At 44.5% G+C, this 20,625-nt stretch overlaps 1 protein-coding gene across 3 annotated transcripts in view; it reads left to right on the top strand.

Annotated features, from left to right (window-relative positions):
- The first annotated feature begins 351 nt into the window (after positions 1-351).
- GPR45 (G protein-coupled receptor 45) overlaps positions 352-20,625 on the top strand; it is a 179,779-nt gene continuing 159,505 nt past the window's right edge. For all 3 annotated transcript variants that reach the window (XR_015299317.1, XM_086934676.1, XM_086934677.1), the window contains exon 1: positions 352-580. The gene's annotated coding sequence lies outside the window, so the exon portion shown is untranslated. The remainder of the gene's footprint in view (positions 581-20,625) is intronic.

Raw genomic sequence — 20,625 nt, 5'->3', positions numbered from 1 at the left:
GATCACAGAGCTTTCGGGCTCAGGCGGCTAGTAAAGCGTCCAATGGGAAATGTGCAATTTCAAAGCAGGGGACACTAAATATACAGACGTCTTTGTAATCAAACTAAAAATACAAAAAAAATGCGCACACAAAAATATTAATGAAAAAAAATATCTAACCCTATAATTCGTTTTCCTATGCAGTCTCATTTTCTACACACGGCCAGAAAGCACTCCTTTGCCCCTGTTTCAGTGGCTGAGAGTTGAGTCCAGTGGCTAAGATGCACATTGGACCCTTTTGTCGGCGGATGAGAATTGTCGAGGGGGCGGGGGGAGAGTTTTTCCTTCCCTTTAAGGAGGCAGAGTGTCATTTCAATCCGGGGGGCATCCAGCTGTTTCCCAGTCATGAACCAGGGAAAGGGGGCGCGGAATAGAGTCCGGCATCGACATCAGCGCGCCTCCTGGAGGATGCCCGGCGGGAGGACAGCTGCAGCAGCAGCAGCAGGCGGGAGAGGGGCGCGAGGCTGCCGCGTCCACCTGCAGCGGCGGCCGCAGCTGGAGGTCCCGTGCTGCCGGCCTTGGCTCACCCGCAGAAACACAAGTAGGTGACCGCGTACTGCACGGCCATGGGGGGGGTTGCACTCAGCCGGCATCAGAACATCACAGAATGGGCTGCTGCGTGCTCTCCCGTGGTTGCCTTCGTATTTTCTAAAAACACCATTGCTTAGTCTCCAGGTGTCTGTTGTGTTTGTGTTGGCTGAGGGGGCATGATAGTCCCCAGGTGACCGTTGTGGGCGGGGCGTATATTCTCTACATAGCAGTTCGTGCACCGTTTTCAAATTAATCATGAACGTTAACCGTGCATCTTGTGTATACTTGTTAATTCGCACTTCGGGTTGCTATGCTCACGGTGCCCATCCTTACTCAGCCAACCAATAAAATGTCAATAAAAGAACGCGCCTAGCTACCTTGAATGGTTTGTATATGGCCATTATCAACTATTATTGTGACTGTGCAGCGTTCGTTTGTACACAAGTAACACGCTAAGAAGATCTCAATTTCCCAGGGTTACAAAGCTGAGATTTGTGGAGTTTGCATCAAAAAAGACTGAAAAAAAATTAAACAGTAGACCAAAAGTCACAGGCCCTTTGCTCAGTTAAGTGTAATACAAACAACCAAAAAAGGACATTCTTGATTCATGCGTAAATCCGCCAAAAGGAAAATCCACATAAGTAAATCTTGGCTTGTAGGAGGCTATGTAGATTTCATAGATTTCCGGAGGTGTCCTTGAGATGTTTGTAAATCCATAACATTGTTAATCTACGCAAGTTAATTTCAAGGGGTAGGCAAAATTAACTATTACTCATGAGCATCTACAAAACAAGGATAGGTGGACGAGCCTTTTCTCACCTGGCGGCCAAACGATGGAATGAACTACCTATGGATCTTAGACACACTACAAACCTCCTCCAATTCCGGCATAAACTCAAAACCCACCTCTTCCCTAAAAACTAACTCCCCCCGCACAACCTCAGCAGTCCCCTTTTCTTTTTAGCGCCTTGATATCCCTTGGGATGAATGTCGCGCTCTATAAATACCAGAAATAAATAAATAAAAATAAATAATAGAATTACCAGTGGATTAAGCGTGAATGGTTTTCTGCATAGAAATGGTTTGCAAAGTTTGCCCTCATGCACGCTGTCCGACCTCCATTGAATTTCTAAAGTTACGCAGTGGTCGTTGGCATCTAAACAAATATACTAAAAAGAATATTTTCCAAAGACAGCATCAAACAAGAAGCTAATATAGGAATCAATTAATGTAAATTCTCTGTACGCTGCTTTAATCGGAAGAATAAGATGTATGGTACTTTCAAATATACCTGGATTAATTTGCGATGTTTAGTTACTAGTTTTTAGGTCTCGCGTGGCGTACTGCGCACATGCGCAGTCGAGCTCGCGAGATTTTATGTTTTTAGGAGAACTTCACTAGCGAGGGTTAAGCCCCGCCCCTCTTCTACATTGGCTAGCCTCCTAAATGGTGGCCAGCCGTTGTAGAAGAGGTCCTAGTGACGTTCTTCTTTCTCTTTAAGCCCCATCCTTTTCAGATTGGGTTCCTTGACTTACTGCTGAACTAAAAGGTTTCTTATCTTCTTTATGGGTCCAGATGGCCCCATAAAGAAGATAAGGAACCTTTTACCCCAGCAGGAAGTCAGGGCGCCCAGTCTAAAAGGGACTGGGCTAAAAGAGAAACTTCTTTGCCCAATCCCCTACCGCATAACTCCAAAGCCCCAAATATATGTAACACCGCCTGTCTCTTCTGTGCCTGCTACCTCGCTGTAAAACCCGCTCTGTTTAATTGTTTTTTATTGCACAGGAGACCACCCCGCGACTTTGCCCGCATTTATATTTTTAATTCCTAGCGGGTGCCCAACCCGCGTTATGGCTGCCTATTTTTGTTATTTTAATTACGGGTGCCCACCCCGCTTCATATTCTGCATTAGAGGGAGCCTACCCCTCGTTTGCCTCGAGACTCACCGCCGCGGCCCATATGTCCGAACCGAACATCAGGCAGTGCCAGGGCCCATTATAGAGGCACAGCTGCATTGCACCAGCGCGGGCAGCTGCATCGTTGATTTCATGAATGAATTCAGAGTCCCAGAGAGCGGCTCAGGGGGCACACTGGTGCCAGGGTTCATTATACAGCCCAATGAAGACTACCGCTCTCAGAATGCACTCCGTTCATTAAACATCATGTATTACAGTGACATGGAGTTACCTACAAGCCACATCTATCTACTTCATAGATTTTACGATATAGGTCATGACCAATCTATGGTCAAAGGTTCTTCATTCCCTTTTAAGCTGAGCACTCATTTACCAAAAAAAGTGTCCTCACACCTCTTTGTGACATCTGCTAAAATGCTTTAAAATGTTTTCAGTGTGTGACAGGAAGGGCGGGCCTGGGAATAGTGGGGCTTTTTTTAGGTCTCTGGCGGCCTCGTGACGCAGGGTGTTTACCTCAGCACCCAGTGATGGACCCCAGGGCGCACATTAGCAATAAGCTGTCATCGCCTCCACGGTGCCCCGGATGCTTCTTCACAAGTAATTTTTAAACTACATTGGCTCTTGGAATTATACTCTGGGGCTCTGTGTATGTGTGTGTGTGGCTCTGTGTCTGTGTGTGGCACTGCGTGTGGCTCTGCGTGTGGCTCTGTGTGTGGCTCTGTGTGTGTGTGTGTGTGTGTGTGTGTGTGTGCGGCTCTGTGTGTGTGGCTCTGTGTGTGTGTGTGTGGTTCTGTGTGTGTGGCTCTGTGTGTGTGTGGCTCTGTGTGTGTGTGGCTCTGTGTGTGTGTGTGGCTCTGTGTGGGTGTGTGTGGGTGCAAATGCAATAGGTCTCTCATTTGCGAGAGATTACGCTATTGGCATTGTAAATGACAATGCCATTTATTTATCTGTTTTCAAAACCAACACATGAATAAAAATGTTGTAATTTACAATGCCAATAGCTCTAACTTTTGCAAAGGCGAGACCGTTGCATTGCAAATGCTTGTTTTTAAATCTTTCTAATTGGGGTGGAGATATGTAGGCAGGAAGGTCATTGGGCTTGTGTGTCAAGTTCAAACTGGGCCTCAAATTTAAGTACCATTTCTGCATTTGATAAGCAGCGGCGGCTCCTCCGCTAAGGCAGAGGTGTGCCGCACAGCTGCTCTTCGAGAAGTGGAAAAAGGAAAAATTAAATGATAATAACTCTATATTAAAATCATTATATTTTTTCGGTTGGTGGGGTGGGGCTAGGCTGTCATCACAGCCAGCAATGGGAGTAGTGGTGGATACTTAAGTGCACATGATGGTTTGGCCCGCCGTCCTGGGCCGGCCAAACCGTCATGCGCACTTTGCATGTTCTCCACCCAGGCTTTATTACAGCCTAGTTGGAGAACATGCCCAGGCCCCCAGTCCCTCTCTGAGCGTCAAACCATGCTGCTCAGACCAATCACAATAGTGCTGTAAGGGTGCCTTGTGATTGATCAGGGGAGCCTGAGAGCCTGGGTGCTTCTGGGAGCCAGGAGTAGAGGGAGAACGAAGGAGAGAGGGTGGCTGGCGTTCCCCCTCCCCCTGTCCCCGTTTCCTAGCAGCCATCCCTGTTAAGGCTAGAAACACATTTTTATGGCTGTAGGTTTACTAAAGTTGAAGTGGCTGGCCCATTCTTGCAGCCTTAGGAATATATTCTTAAGTTGACAAAAAAGTGTTTTTTAGGTATACTTTCCCAGATCCTGATTGACAGAATCCAATATGCAGCCATCTGCACTTGAAGACAGAAATTAATATTGGGGACAATCCACCAGTATAGATGATTGTTCATTGCACTAGGTGTAGGGAGATGAGTCAACCCACAACCTACATTGTTGTAATGCAGCAGGAATAGAAATGAACAGGTTAAACTAGCCAATACCTCTCTATCCGCCTTTTATATCTACTTACCTGTATCAGCATATTCACATAAAAAACCTCACAACTGTTGTTGATATGTAGAAACTAAAAATCTCTAAAATTGCCTAATTATGGTGAATGCTTGCATGCCCATGAACGGCAAAACCATAATAATTTCCCTTAAGTTGACTGTAGATGCAATATAATTTGCGTGGTGACCAAAAGAAGCCAGTCTCAAAGGCTTTTAGTTTTTATTATGATACTTAACTATAACATTTTTAATGGACATTTGGTGTCATGTTAAGAAGATGTGGGTATGCAATTCCTTTTAGTTGTCTTCTCATTGAATTTTTGCACACCCTTATGCTTTTTTATTTATAATTTTTTTGCGTCTTAAACCTGCATTTTGGTTCAACAATCAGCTTTGGCCAGTGGATATTTTACAGAATTACTTATTGCCTCCTTGAATGTCACAGACTTTGGCACTCAAACGGAGGCTGGCAGAATCTTGAACATATTGCTGATTTCCTGGAGTTTTTTGTGGAGTAGCAGAATTTTCCACCCCGTCTCTCTACAGAGAGATGCAGTACATTTCCAAAATCAACATGTAAAACGTCCCTGGTATTCTGGGATTTTTCTTTTTTCACATTGGGTAAAGTTTTAGTGGTACTGGGCAATATTGCCAGTGTTTATATTGTGGTCCTGAAAACGAATTGATGCCATCAGAAATGGTCGCCGGGTACCCTCCCTAAGTTAGGCTGCTTGCCTAATAGTATTTCAGTGAACATTATGCCTCTGTATGGAAGTGCCGGCGACAACTCTGCCGTTGGAGACACCACTTTCTTCTTCGTCTAAAGCATGGCCAGGAAGAGGAGGCCTGAATGAACATATCTGTTTTTTGCGTATGTCCTAAATCATGCCTGTAAGTCCGATCCTAAGAGTCAGTGGTGTTGTAACAGGCAATGGCAATGGCAGGTTAGGGGATCTCCCAGAACCTTATAGCAACTAAACAGCAACCAAGATTTCATAATTATCACAATAACAGTTTATAGGCTTAAAAGTAACTCTATTGGCTTTGCAAGGAATGACAGACCTGGGGCTGTATTATACATACAGCACATTTTCCTTGATTGCGCTGGGAGCAACTTTTGAAAGGTGTCCCGCCGCAAACAAAAAAAAGCGGCATATTAGGGTGAACATGCTTCCCTCAGGGCATCCGCGAACTTTCATGTGAAAAAAAGGGGCGGCTGCTTTGAAGCCCGCCTGCACTTGATTAATGATCCCCTTGTAGGCGGATGCAGTGTTTGACTGCACCTGCCTGCAAGGGGATGTCAGGGTGGTCCATGGGACCCCCTTTCTCCTCTCTCAGGTGTCTATAATCAGGGGGAGCACTGACACTGCGCCACCTTTTAGGTGTCACACTGTCAGTGCTCCTCCTCAGAGCTTCTTTGACTCTGCGCCCGCATCTGTAATATGGCACGGGCTCAGAGGCAAAGGGATTCCATCATTTGCCTAGGGATACGCCCCCATGCAAATGAGGAAGCGCCCTCTTGAGGCAGTGTATGTGCGCCAGCGCTTTTAGTGTTGCAGAAGGAGACACACAAGCGTCTGCGGCCCCTTCTGTAATACCAAAGTGTCCCGGGTGCATGCAAAGCGGGGCATCTATAATACCACCCCAGGAGACTATGGGCCAGATGTACAAATATCAAGAGCTGTGATTTCCTAATTGTGATTACTACCGAATTTCCTAATGTAAGAAAACTTATATCTTTTAACCCCTTCACTGCGGCGGCTATTCCGCCGCCTTGCTAAGGGGGTGGGGCGGAAGAGCGGCGGGCGCCTGCTGGTGACGGAACCGCTCCGTCACCAGCGTCGGTTGCGCTGTGCTTATGGCGGAGCGGTTCCGTCATGACCCCGCCGGCTCAATAGAACGCCCAGCGCAGGCGCGGAATTCGCGGCGCAGGCGCGTCGGGCGGTCCATGAGGGAACCGTTCCGTCATCAGCACAGCGCCACCGGGGTTAAATAGCGATTATTAGTGGGTCACAAACCGACCTAACTAGTGATTATTAATGAGGTAGTTCACAATGTGCAATCCACAAGGAATCGCAGCCATCATAAGAATGGTGGCCTGCTGAGGTCAGCAGACCATCATGTCTGTGATTGCTTTTGAATAAAGCAAACTTTTTTTTTCTTAAATGGAAACAGGATGCATTTAAAAAGAATGAATGAAACTTTGAAGTTTCATTTTTTGGTCTCGCCTGAGCCAGCGCATGCTCTGCTCTGGCGAGACATTTAGTGAGTGGTCTTTAAAAAGCCGACCACAGCTTTTTAGGTGGCGTAGAGGGTGCGGTTACGCGCACAGTTACGAGCAGAGGTGCCATCTGGCTTTCCTCTCGCTCTCCCAAGCGCATGCGCCTCTCTCCGCCTCTCTGTCTTCCTCACGCTTCAACGCCCCACCCCCACCACAGAGCACGTCTCGCGGCCGCAGGTCTTGTTGCTCCTTCTCTCTGGCTCCCTTTGTTTGTCACCCTGCCCTTTTCTTAGTCATTATACCTGTCTTCTCTTTCATGCTTCCCATCGGCCCTTTCTGTCCTGAGGGCAGTTTACTTGGCAATGGAAGATGGCGCTTGAAAGTAATCAGCAGAAGTCCTTCCCAAGCTGCCCTCATTCTCGTGATTTATTTCTTGTTACTCTGCATTTCCCCGTGGTGTGCCCTGCCTGGCGTCTGGGGAGCAATGTTGAATTCACATCGTTGTGATTGGAATGGTCTGTTGGGGTGCCTTCTCTCCAGCTCACCTATCCCTAACACATCTGGCCGCCCTCTCAAACGAAGGACCTTTAAAGCCATTAACAAACGCAGGCATGAGCTTACTATTCAGTGTGCGCCTGTCTGCACCGATATTCTTTGAGCAGCTCAGCTCGGTAATTTTCTTACCTTCGTTTCAGGGAAGGAAATAGATTACTTCGGGGCAGGCGTTTGTGCCTGCACGGGCCCCGACCTCCTCCCTTGCACAGCAGGGGGCTGCCCTTCCGGGACCACAGGGGACCCCAGATGGATTGATCCCCCCCAAACTGACTGAAGTGCTTGCAGTTGATGTGGTGCAGAAGGCCGCATCAAATGGCTTCTTTGAGCAGCACAACTCTGTAATTCTTTTTTTACTTTTCTTTCAGGGAAGGAAAAAGATTGGTTCGGGGTAGGCGTTCGTACTTGCACAGGCCCCGCCTCCTCCCTTGCACAGCAGGGATCTGCCCCTCCGGGGCCACAGGGGAACCCCAGATGCATTAATTCTCCCCAAACTGACTGAAGTGTTTACAGTTTATGTGGTGCAGAAGGCAGTCAAAGTGTGCTATAGCTGAGAGATTACCTGGCGTGGAACGCCTTTTCCTGAGAACCCACCCCCACTGCTGTGCTGGGGATCAAATGGTATATTCTAGCATGTCATGTGATCTATTCCACATAGAAATGGTGTACGTGCCCGCGTGTATCCAGTTAATGATTTTCCTTTGCATTATGGGATTTGCAGTGAGATGAACACGACTACAAATTCCAGAATGCAAAGAAAAAGCCTCAACTGATTGAGACTTGCTCATAGACCCATGGAACACAAGAGTTCTGTTATCTCTATGCTATTTATAGGTTTAAAAAACTGAGTAATCTTACTATTTATTGGCCTAAGAATGTTGGAAGGTATGTTTATTTAGTAGGGATGGCTCGTACGCTACAGCGTCTTTTCAGCAAGTGACCGACTCCACGCTGACTGTGCAGGAACCCCCTTAACTCTGCTCCCCTGTTCCTTTCACAATATCTGTTCTCGAGGCAGGCTGTTTGAGTATTTATATAGCGTATGCGGCAAATTAAAAAGCATACAGGTGTTTATTTGCTCATCTGAGCAATGAGTTAACCAAAGCTCTCCAGTTTCACCAGCCCGTGCATGAGTAGCTCATCCTGTCAACGTTTTTTACAGTGCATTCTGGGACTTGTAGTCCTGATTTTCTAATGGAGTCAAGGGCTACACGTCCCATAATGCAAAGCCAAAACCTGGCCTGGATGGTCTCTATCGCACGCATGGACGATCTGAGAGTTTTGGGTAAAATGCGGAGATGGTTCGAAAGGCGGCGCCTTGGCGATTCGCAGGAAGCTGATGCCGCAGGCCATGGGCAAAGTGGAAGTGCTATTTAAAGTTGACGACCACGGTTGGTACAGAAAAGACTGATCTGGTCTGACTACACAGCAGCGAAAGCTTCTTACGCCGTGGCTTTCCGACCCACCCATAAGTGCTTTGTTTACAGCCCTTTTTACTCCTGAGTGACTGCGGAGCAGTTGCATGGAACCAAGGCACCGGGATGAGCTTCACTAAGCGCAGAGAGCACATGCGCAGATGCCTGAAGGGAAGGCGTGGTCGCTTTCAGCATGGGCCTCATCTTATTCGGCTTACCTAGGGCAGCCTTTTTCTGAAGGAGAGTTTATTGAACCTGATGGGAAGAGATCTGTGAGCTGCGCCTTTTTGTTACCACGCAGTAACTTTTACAACCCGGAAGCGTGAAACAGCAAAGTGCAGCTGTCCTCTGTGCTGTTAGGAAGAAGACCCAGGAAGCACAGGGCAAACAGCCATCCACCTGTCACAGATCCAGCAGCCCTCAATCACAGGACTTCAGTTGTCTGTCACAGGTGAGGCTGAGACCATCAAAGGGACAACAATTAACAATGTTAACAGCTGGTCGTTGAATTGGCTGAAAGTATGGTTACACATGCCTGTCAACTCACTATCGACAGACAGTGGCACCCACTTAAAAAAATAATCACCATCTAAAACAAGCATTGGCATAGCCAATAGGTCTCCTTTGGGAACTTATAAGTGTTAAGCAATGCAACAGTTGATGTTGTTGCACTAAGGATATTATGCTGCTTAACTAAATACGTATAAGGTCGCAAAAGTGAGACCTATTGGCTATGCCAATGCTTGTTTAAGAGTAGGCAGTGGTCTGCGGGACCATTGCCTGCTCTTAAAAAACGATATTTTTTTACATTCTTAAGGGTTGAAGGAGTCCCTTAAGGACCTCTTCACATAAGCGAATGGTTAATACCTCCTTTGAGGTGTTGGTGGAAAATGAATGTTTCACGACCATTATTCTGTCACAAAACATTAATACATTATGCTGCAATTTGGTATTTGGAAGGGATGCCCTAAATAGGTCCTTTTAAATACTAAATCACTTACACAAATTGCAATTCGGTGATGTGTTACCAAATCCGAATTTGGGCTTTTGTACCTTTGAAAAATATTTTTTGCGTCTAAAACGGAACGATTCTGCGAATCAAGCCGTTTCCAACTGTAAAATGCATTTTACTTATGGCCCAAGGTGCCGTCTGTGATATTATTGAAGGTATGAGAATGGGCAAAGGAAGTGGAGGCAGCAGTCATAGTTTTCCTATTTATGTGGGTTGTAACACAGTGTTGTACCACAATATCGCTGTTGAAATATCGACCTGCACATAAATTGTTACCATAATATTAAGTCCCAGAATAGCACCACGTTGAATTTAGTAGTAGTAAATCTACACTTACCTTGGTAATGATTTGGCTGTCAATATTATGGTCAGATTATATGTAGGTCAGTATTTCAATCAAAATATTGTGACACACAGTCGCTCTACATATTAAAAATATCATAATGGGTGAGGTCCACTCTTTTATTGCGGGGAAAAAAAGAGGCACCAGGCCGAGGTGGTCAAAGTGGAGGCGGAAGTGGTAGATTTGGAGAAAAAGGTGGCAGATGTGGCGACTCAAGAGGACATGCATCTGTTAAAATTGAAACAAGATGAATATAAGGACCTCTCTAGGGAACGAGCAATCGCACAAAATAACGATGTGCAAAGCCGAATATATGAACATGGCGATAAGGCTGGTAAATTAATCGCTTGGCTCGAGTGTGGAGAGCGTGCCTATTGTCTGGTACCGGAGTTGGAGGGATCGGGACCTCGGAAAGTCACAGATCCACAGGCAGCGGCAGATACCTTTTCTGAACACTATAAGGAGGTGTACACATCTGCGAATGGCTTTACCGAGGCAGAGAATGGAGAGATGATTAGAGATATGCCCAGCCTGTCAGAGGAAAATAGGGGACACTTGGACTCACCCATTACAGAAGACTTTGAAGATAACCTGCGAAAGCGATCTATGATCCAGACCGACCTTACGTTCATGCTCAATTTCACGACTGTTTCCGATTACTTGGATATCAGCCAACCTGTATCTTCATATAAAGCTCTTAATTCAAAGAAGAGCCTGAACAGATGACCTATAAATTCTTGTAGATTTGTTTGGGGAACTATTATCCAGCTGGAACTAGTACCCACTGTGAAGATCGGCCCCATATATTGGGTAGACCCAAGGGGTTTTTATGATGAAAAGTTAAGTCCTGATGATGGTCTTATAGATGACAACATACAAGACCGAAACGTCGACCTAAGACATCAACTCCTCAGCATTGTTTGCACTGAAGGATACTATGATACATTGATGATTTTGGTTCTCCTCGTTTACTTTTGGAGCTGATGTACTCTTATGAACTGACCACAATTGACATAGCTATATTGCTGTTCATGACTTTTATTTGAAAGTTTTGCTCTAATTTTTGTCCCCATGAATTTTCTTTGTGATTAACTTCAATATAACCAATTTCAAATATAACCTCTTCTTGCTGTGTGTTTCTTCTCTACATTGTATTGTTTTACATTTTTTTTTTTTAAATTGATGATTAATGTCAAAGTAATCCTGTGGATACACTAGGTTTAACTCAGTAAAAAACCTACAACTAATAATCATTATACTTAAGTCAATTGATCAATGAAGAAAATCCCTTGTAGTCACCCCTCACTCTAATCTCACATGGTGGCAGGGAAAACGAGCTGTAAGCTACTGTAAAGAGTGGATTTCCAGCTCTTCTTTGGAGGCTTTTAATAGACAATGTTCGTTAAGTGGCAGAAAAACACCCCAGGGCACAAGCACCAGCCTCTGCAGGCTTGCTTTTTGGAGGAGAGGTTTTTCTGGGGGAGGGTGCTGGAGTGCCTCTTATGTAGTTCTCTGCAATAGGCCCCACCCCCTCCAGGGCCACACCCACCTCCTCACAGGATATTTTTAGGTCGAGGACCGTAGGCTGAGCTTGCGCAGTTCGGTCCGAAGATTTAACGTTTTTTAGTTAGGGGGCTTGAACCCACCCCTCTTCTCCATTGGCTGGCCTCGTAAATGCTGGCCAGCCATTGGAGGAGAGAGGCGTCACTCCCTTTAAGCCCCTTCTTTTTCGGATTCGGAGGCGTGTTTTTTGCGTTCTTTCTCACCGTGACGTCATCCGACACTCAACAAAAAACACAACCCCGATTCCGAAAATGTCGGAGCTTTGCGGCAGCCATTTCTCCCCGACCGCGTTCGGCCCTTGCATCCATCCGCTTGTTTCTGGATGCAAGCAGGCCATCACCGTTTATGTAAAACGCCTGGCTGCCTGTAAGCAATAAACTTGCTTTTTATCAATAAATGCATTTAGTGTAGATTTATGGGCTGGTTTAAACACATCTGTTGCCCCTGGTAGTGTTAGGTTTCACAAGTGCACCGCCGAGGTTCTTGTGTGAGAAGAATGTCTTTTCCGGGTTGTCGGAGGTTACAAACAGTTGATTTTGATGTTGGGAGGGTGGTGTAGTGCTTGAAACGCATGCCTCCGAAACCTGAGGTGATCTGCAGGTCAAGAGCATGAATCCCAGCCACCCCCCAGAAGTAGGTAAATTGACTATCATATTATTGTGTTGCAGTAACACCTGTTATTTATAGCGCTTGGAAACGGCTGAGGCGCAATATGAAGCACTATATGAAAAAACAAATTATCATTATGCTAGATCGTCTTGGGTGTCCTATGAAGTGAGACTGGTGACTGCTAATACTGAGAAGATGCACGACCAGGGACGGAGAGTCCCCCTCCCCACCTGATCCTATTTGCGAGCAGGTTTTCGGAGCAAGCTTCCCGTCCCTCTGCTGCACTTCATCACAATCTGCTTCCTCGGAACGACCCTCTCAAAGGCCTGTCTCCCGCCGCCTCATTCGCCCGCAGCCGCAGCCTGCCCGGCTCATCAATATTTATCAAAGGCAGCCGCGCATTCTGCAGCTTCCCGCCTTTTATTGTTGCCCATATTTCCACTTTATTGTCTTCTCAGACAGTGCCTGGGGTAATCGCTCCCTCCCCTGCCTCATGATTCGATATTATAAATCTGCTGGAGATGTGTCTCCTTCAATGTCGTAATCACAGATGGATATACGATAAATCCAGTTCCCTGTGGACTTCCAGCGCGCCCGAGCCTCTCGGAGCACGTGCCCACCGCTGCACCGCCCCTGTAGCAGCCGAGGACCCGGGCTCGGAGCCCCTCTTTTGTTTTTAATCTAGTCCACTTTTCACTCTGCCGCCATTTTAATATCTCGCCAGTACTCCTGGTTCCACAATGCTTCGTAGTATAACCTCGTTTAACCCCACAGGCCGATGGCTTGGATTCTAAAGATACACCTCGGACTAAAACATTAAAGAAAGTCATGTAAAGGGATGGTGGCAATACGGGCTTTTGATCTCACCAAAATATACTTTTTGTTCTTGACAAGCAGCTCCTAGAAAGCAGTTACGGCTGAAGAAACATGTGTGGGACTCTCTGTCTGTATGTGTGTGTGTTTGTGTGGTGCTCTCTTTGTGGGGCTCTCTGTGTGGGTTTCTCTGTGTGTGTGTGTGTGTGTGTGTGTGGCTGTGTGTGTGTTTGTGTGTGTGGCTCTCTGTGTGTGTGTGGCTCTTTATGTGTGTGTGTGATGCTCTGCATGTGTGTGGGGGAGGCTCTGTGTTTGTGTGTGGGGCTCTGTGTGTGTGTGGGGCTCTGTGTGTGTGTGTGTGTGGCTCTGTGTGTGTGTGTGGCTCTGTGTGTGTGTGTGGCTCTGTGTGTGCGTGTGTGTGGCACTCTGTGTGTGTTTGTGGGGCTCTGTGTGTGTGTGTCGGGCTCTGTGTGTGTGGGGCTGTGTGTGTGTGTGTGTGGCTCGCTGTGTGTGTGTGTGGCTCGCTGTGTGTGTGTGTGTGGCTCGCTGTGTGTGGGGGGCTCTGTGTGTGTGTGGGGGCTCTGTGTGTGTGGGGGGCTCTGTGTGTGTGTGTGGGCACTGTGTGTGTGTGTGTGGTGCTCTGTTTGTGTGTGGGGCTCTGTGTGTGTGGGGGGCTCTGTGTGTGTGTGGGGCTCTGTGTGTGTGTGGGGCTGTGTGTGTGTGTGTGGCTCACTGTGTGTGTGGCTCGCTGTGTGTGTGTGTGGCTCACTGTGTGTGTTGGGCTCTGTGTGTGGGGGGCTCTGTGTGTGTGTGGGGGGCTCTGTGTGTGTGTGTGTGTGTGGCTTTCTGTGTGTGTGGCTCTGTGTCTGCGAATACTCTCTACTACTCTCTAATGCTCACCTATTGCCATTGTAAATAACAATACCATCCATTTGTGTTTAAAAAAAATAAAATGAAAAAAAATGTAATGAGCAATGCCAATAGCTCTACCTTTAATAATGCCGAGACCATTGCAGTGTAAATGCTTGTTGTTTTTTGAAGTTAGCAGATGCTTAGATCTAGTCCTACTTTTGGATCAATATTTTTATTTTGAGGTATTTACAAACATTGTAGGCAGGGCTCCAGGAAATCTAAGCCAGCATGTTCTCATATGCGCACATTCGATGGATGCAAAATCTTCACGAAGTGGAACTGCAGCATTAGTAAGCATGCTACGAATGTGCATTTGGTCAATTACAGTTGTAATTCTCTAGCAGGAAAATCCCTTTCCCTGGGCTCTCAATAACTAGGGAGAGGGAGTTTTCTTACCTTAACACTATGGAATTGAGCAGTCCAAACCTGCAAGAGTGATACAAACACGAAGAAAAAACTGTGGATCTTCACCGACTTTGAAGGTACACCCAGTCCATAACTCCATAAACCGGGCCTGAATCCTAAATTTGTTGGAATTTCACATTTGTGAAAATTCCATATTTGCGAAACTTCCATATTTGCAAATGCCACTTGTGTTACATTTCATGAATTCTGATTCTGGGCACCAGATTTTGTAATTTGTCCTGGCTAACGGATTTTCAATCTTGTTTTTTCCTCACCTAAATTGAACGGAGGTGCACAAACAGCTTTAAGAAATTGACCTATTTCAGAACTTCAAGTAGTGGAAAACATAAGTTTTGCCATATGGTAGAAGTGTTTTTTACTGTGGCAGAACTTCTTTGCCAACAAAATTCGAACAATACTTCCTACAAACATTGGGCTATATGTATCAACATTCCGTTTTGCGATTCCTAAATAGCGATTTTTAAGGAATCGCTATTTAGAAATCGCAAAATGGTATGTATGTAGAAAATTGCTTCTTTTTAGCGATTCCTTAAAATTCCATAATTACGATTAGCAAATTGCTAATCGCAATTAAGGAATAATTTCCCATTCATTTCTATGGGCCAGGAGGCCCATAGGAATGAAGGGGAAATTGCGAATTGCAATTTGCTAATCGCAAATTGTGAATATTTTCAAGGGTGCAGGGGTGACTCAAGAACACCCTGCTGCACCCCTGAAAATGACATGTGTGCGCATATGGCGCACATACATGCCTTAAGGACATGTATGTGCGTCACATGGCACCTTTTGATTGAAAAAAAAATATTTTTTAAAAGAATTCGCAACTTACCACCAACTAGAAGTTGGTGGTAATTTGCGATTCCTTAATGGCATTTTGGAATGTTTTTTTCCTTGATACATTGCATTTAAGGAATCGCAAAATTTGCAATTCCTTAAATGCAATCGCAAAATAAGGAATGGCAAATTTTGCGATTCCTTATTTTGCACCAAAAATGTTTCATACATACCATTTAACGAAAATGGGTTCGCAAACCCCGGAATTCTGCGAATTTCGGCATTTGCGAACCCATTTTGCCTTGATACATATGGCCCATTTTTGTGTCTTTTCGCAGCACTCTTGATCGAGGACTGAAAGGTTTGTTGTTGCAAGCTGGATTTTCCTCCCTGTGGATTTGCTGGTTTGGAACATTCTGCCAGCTAGCAAAAACAGTCTGTACTACTTGCAGGATTGCATGCGTCCTACTTTGTCAGTGTCTTTGGCGTGCAGCGCACATGATGACCATGTTTATAAAACATAACATCTGAAATATAATCAGGGATTAATAAAACATTTGTGAATCTGTATTAAATTAGTGCTTAATTTATGTCCGTGGTGGGCACCAGCATTCGTTTTGGGAGACCAGGTCTCATTTTAATCGTCAGATATTGACCCAGAAAAAAAATTACGAGGATGATAAATCGGAAACTGTAAAAAAGTGAGAAAGTAGAGATGGAAAAAGCCTGTAACTGTGAGATAAAGATGCAGGAAGTGTAAAACGGCGGAGAAAGGGGCAGGAGGTAGATTCAAAACTAGGTAACATTGATATTAAGCATCCCTGGTATTCAGCAGTACTGGTTTATTGGCAGCTAAACTACATTGGCCACTTCGCTTATTGTTTTTTTTTTTTTTTTACAAATTAAGCACTGGATGACAGGGGTAATGGGGGGTGCAAGCTGAAGTGTTCTCCTTCTCAGGTACCTGTCACGTATTATTTTACAAATTAAACACTGGGAGTGAAAAAACCTATGAAAAATGTAATTTTTCATACAGCTGGGGAATAAGGGAGGCCGATAATCTTCCACCTCACTGAGTATGTTATGTGAACATGGAGTCTCACTACTGTCTCATCACTCCCCCCTCTGGCGCAGATTACACCAGCATGTTAGGTAGCCGCTCTCTGCCAGCCAGGAAGATACATTACTGGCACTTCTCTCCCATTTGTTTGAACTTCTTAACCACGGTTAATTTAACTTTGCAATTTATAATTACGTACCACATTTCGTATAGAGTGGCAGTGAATAATTTGAGCCTGTGGTTTCCGGTGCTCAGCACCAGCACTTAATTGTGAGCACCGGCTCTAGTGACAGTCCGCCACATAGTGGCGCTGTATGTCAAATTTTGACATGAGCACAAAAACGGTGTTTACTAAGTGTATGTGCATTAAAATGAATAATACCTGTCACTCACACCATTATTATAGCTTTGGGTGGCCTGGAATAGTCTGAATTGTCACACATGTAGGAGTGGGATAGTTTTCAGTAGTGTAGGTACTGTCATTGACAGTGCAAGCAGGGGCAATTGGTGGTGCAGGCTGCAGTGGCCTCTTGAGAAGGGCCCCAGCACTTACCTTTTTACAAATGAAGCATTGATTGGCACACGAGTTCAAAAGTTAATAATAGGGCCAAAAACTATTTTATAACATTAACTTAACAGGAGATCTTTACTCATAATTTCGTAAAGTCCAGTTATGATCACATTCCACAATCCTTCAAAAAAAAAAAGTGAAACAGTGGATTTCACAAAAATAACAGTACAAATTTAGAGTTTTGAGTGTTTGTTAAAAAATTGCCAAAAATAACCACTTAACACACATTTGTGAATTCCAAGAATGACCTTCCCATGGGCAGACATGTTGATGAAAAGGCAGTTTGACATGGGCGTATTGTCTTATAGTGCATATGTGCATGACCCTTTCACCCGAGTTTGGGAACCCGTGGCAAGACCCACTTTGCCTTCATTTATTTATTTTATTTATTTATAAGGGTGTTATATAAGGTGTCCTAGGCCTTAGAGCACCAGCGTACTTTACACAATACAGCACTACCTACATATGTTCAAACACACAGTCAAAAGGTTTAGAATTTGCAAAATAAAAGGAAGTAAAAAAGCAGTGCGAAGTAGAAAATCAAGCTAGCAGCTGTTAGTAAAACAGGTCCCCAGACCCGTGAGCAATTCACAGTGCACTATGCAAGGGCATATAGGTAGCCATTCAGCATATAGTCCATGTCATGCTTCTCCAACAAGTAACTCGTGAGCTACTGTTAGATCTCCAGCTACCGGTAAGTAGCTCTCATGTGTGCAGCCTCGGCATCAAAATTAAAAGCTTGTGCTTGGTTGAATTATTATAGCATGTATTTCTGACAAAATGTGTTCAGAACTCTTAAGCTCATGTGTGAAGAAAAGTGGTGGATTTTCCATAATATGTTTAAAGTTGATAGTTGAGAGAGAAATCAAAAAGTGTTGGGGAAATTATTAATAATATTAACGTGATGCCAGGGGCATCGTACCTATGGCTGTTATGTATTACACATGTAAAGGCATTCCAGATTGACAAGGCATTTTTACATTACAGATAGCAATCGTGCCTGATGCACCGGGGTGATCTCAGCTGGTAATGTTTGCATTTGGTGGCCACTAACGTAATCTTGTCTGATGTGGTAACTACTACATCTCTAATAATATTAGTAGCTCGGTAGGCTTTTCATTGAACATAAATAGCTCTTATTACAGAAAAGGTTGGCAACCCCTGTCTATGTCCACATCAGGAGGCCTAGACAACAAACATTGAAAATAAATCTATATAGATGCAGTTCACAACTTAGGCAATGGGGAGGTGGAGGGAGACGGTCACTCTACCAATTGCTGTATCAAAAGGGTTGTTCATAGTGCCATAGCATCCAGGCTTTAGTCAAAAAAAGAGTTATGCTGACAACTTGGAAACTTAAGATAGGAGTGATGTAGTCAAACCGATCAGCCTCTAAGACAAGCCATAGCATGCAGCAAGGCTTTCTTGAGAGCTAGGTGAGCTTTAGAAATCCCTGCTCGGATGCCATTCCTAGTGTCCAGTCTGGATAGGATCAGAGCTTGCATCACTACTTTCAGGTTTTGGGCGGGTAGGAAGGGTTTGATCCCCGGGATGAGTTTGAGTTGATAATTTGCATGTTTTGTTCCCAGTGGTGGCTGGCAGAGGTAAATGCGGTGCGGCGGGCTGGGAGGGAGGGCGGGAAGTCGACAGACTAAAGAATAGGTATAATTAAATAAATAATACCTATTCCTTTATCTGTTGGCTTCCCCCTCTACTGCGACCAGCCCTGCCTCACCACACATACCTGTGTCGGCTGTCGCTGTTTGTTCCCGTATAGATATAATTGAAGAAATAAATCTTTCTGTCTAAAGGGAAACCAAAGTATTATTTTTTTCAGCAGATAGAAAGGGAGCAGCACAGAAAATTATTAGTACAAAAGTATTATTGGATTGACGTGGATGATGAATTTGGGGAGAACAGAAGAAACACTGTCTTTTGAAGAACTTGAGATGGTCAGTTGTCATCCAGAATTGTATTTTGTCAAGAGTTGAAGCCAGTAGAGAGATGTAAGCTGAGGAGGAGACTTTCAAATCAAGCTAGGTGTCACTCTTGAATTCTTGACAGAGTATATCTAAAGCTTTAATGAGATCACCTAAAGGTTCAATGTAAATTTGAACAAGGTACATGCTAGCACAGAACCATGAGAGGCTACCTTGTGAGACTGCTAGAGGGCCTAATTGTGCACGTTTCAATCCGATCACTTATGAGCGGTTTTCAAGGTATGATTTGAACCACTTGAAGACTTTCCCTTTTTGTACTCTACTAAAGTACAATGTGGCCTTGTCGGTCTTTGTTGTTCACATCAAACTTGGTAAATCTAGTATTACTTCAAGACTGAATTTTAATTATTTTCATGTTGAATTAGAAGTTATTATGCAGACCTTATGCTATAAAATAGAACAGCGGAAACATATTAATGTTATATCAACTGTGATATTTGAGACAGTTGGCAGAAAATAAGTTTTGAAATTCAATGAATATTATTTTGCTCGCTTTACGTTAAAATTCGAAACCATTCTCTGCTATTAACGTATGTGCGACAGAATCCCAAAGAGATTCATTTGAAGACCAGTTTAGTCAATTTAAGTGGTTTTAAACTGAGATAAAATATGTCTATATATAGTGCATATGGCTGGGTCTAAATTGGAATTGTGTGGCATGCAAAAAAAGATAGATTTAACCCAGATCTGTGATTGTGGGTGAATATTTGATTTGTTCAGCATTCCGTCCATCATCTGTTCTTTATGCATTTGATGCCCTAAGTGGAAAGGGTATTCCAGGACATGGGTCCCGTGCTCGCTACGCAACCAGATTCAAGCTAGCCTGGTTGATGAGGAGTGATACCCCGAAAACGATCCCAGGATGCTTGTTCCTGGTCCAGGGAGGTCCTGGACTGGCAGTTCGGACTGGACTGTTCCAATTGGGAGCAGGGTCAAGACTAATTTGTCAATGACTGAGTCTAAACTGGAGTGGAGTAGCATGCAACCAAACAATGGCTTTAATCCAGATCTGTGACTTGGGTGAATGCTTGATTTGTTCAGCATTCTGTCCATCATCTGTTCTTTTTGTATTTATTGTGCTCAGCATCACATTTATGATGATGTCACTTATAAGCCACCTGTGGCAAAATATTGCATTGGTGACGTCTCTGATCCTATTCCATCACCCCTAAACATAACATGCATCATATATCAGATTAACCACAAGGTCACCTAGTCAAAATATTCATGGGCCTCAATATTGAAAATATAATGTTGACGGGTAAGCATGTCTAGATTTTTAATACATGACTCCGCATATATGTGCCTACACAATACATATATCTTCAAGGTACGTAGATGCAAAGCTGGGAAATGTAAATCTACACTCCCCTATGTGCACTTACCTTTTGAAATTTTGTCCTCGATATTAGTGTATAATGATATTCTGGGAGTCGAAATTAAGTAATACAAACCCCCAATAAAACCATCTACATTGTCAGAAATCAAAAATAACCAGGTTTCCAATAGATACCAGTCTTCAAATCTGTTTAATTTGCAAACCTCAGTATCTTACACTATTGCACTGCAGTATAACTGGGAAACAAACATCTTCTGGAGATTCTCCAGTGGATTTTTTATGATGAAAGAGAGTTTTTCCTTTATACCCTGCTATTGGGGGATGCAAGGAAGTCCAAGCGAGGGCAAACTGAGCTGTAGTCCTTGGTACTGTTAAAAATTAATTGTCTTTGCTGTGAATAGTTACTCGCAGCCTGACCAGTCGAGCTGAGAGAGCGTTGTGTCTAGTAGCGTAGCTAGACACAATGCCGCCCGTTGCTTTTGAGGCCCAGCGGTCACGGGTAAAGACCTTTTGAGGGGGCGGGGGGGGGGGGCGGTGCTGGCGGTTCCTGTTTTCTTTTGGCTCCGTGCGATGGC

This window comes from Lissotriton vulgaris, chromosome 8, assembly GCF_964263255.1.
Source record: "Lissotriton vulgaris chromosome 8, aLisVul1.2, whole genome shotgun sequence".
Taxonomy (NCBI): Eukaryota; Metazoa; Chordata; class Amphibia; order Caudata; family Salamandridae; genus Lissotriton; species Lissotriton vulgaris.
The sequence above is the reverse complement of the archived record's forward strand: the minus strand, read 5'-3'. Positions and strand labels throughout refer to the sequence as shown.